This window comes from Bombus huntii, chromosome 10, assembly GCF_024542735.1.
Source record: "Bombus huntii isolate Logan2020A chromosome 10, iyBomHunt1.1, whole genome shotgun sequence".
NCBI lineage: Eukaryota > Metazoa > Arthropoda > Insecta > Hymenoptera > Apidae > Bombus > Bombus huntii.
The window spans coordinates 7,470,869-7,471,596 of NC_066247.1; positions in this window are offsets into that span (position 1 = coordinate 7,470,869).

Consider the following 728-nt stretch of genomic DNA (forward strand, 5'->3'; position numbering starts at 1 on the left):
GTCATTAAAAACATATTTATCCTTGAACACAGATTTTCTAGGAATTTGACAAATCTGACTCGTAAATAAATGACTTTGTTGCGGGGCATTTAATTTCTCGTTAACCAAAATTCATTGTGTAAACCTCGTCGCTGGCAGTCAGTTCAGTGTCGAAAATCGAAGCGATTAAACGTATATCGGTGTCACTCCGTAACAGATGTCTGCTTCCCTACATGAAAAGCAGAGCTTGCTTAAAAATGTTTTTATATAAAATTAGTAAATTTTTGCGTAAAAGGGGGTCGAATGGGATCGTGGATATGGGAGGCTTCATACGCAGCGATCTCCACGCGGTGAGACTTGGGCAATCAGTATTATTTCATATACAGTTACTAATTGCATCACTTATATGACACAAATATGAATTGTGTAATAAATAATATGAGCTAATTGGATGCGATCGCGATTGCATCATGTGTTTAGAACATTTATTAGGTAGTTCCTATGATTTCTGTATATGTAGAGATTTTTATCTTGTAGTTGTCTTAATAAAGCATCATGCTCAAAAATGTCAAAAGTTATCATTGTAGTTTTTGAATTTTAGTCTACAATATATTAAATTATACAATTAATTCTATGTTAAGAGGAACAACTATTGTAGAAATATTCGTATTGCAATTATATTCTTCACAATTTCATAGCAAAATTTTACTTCAATTCTAAGAATAAGGATAAGAAAATTACATATAAAC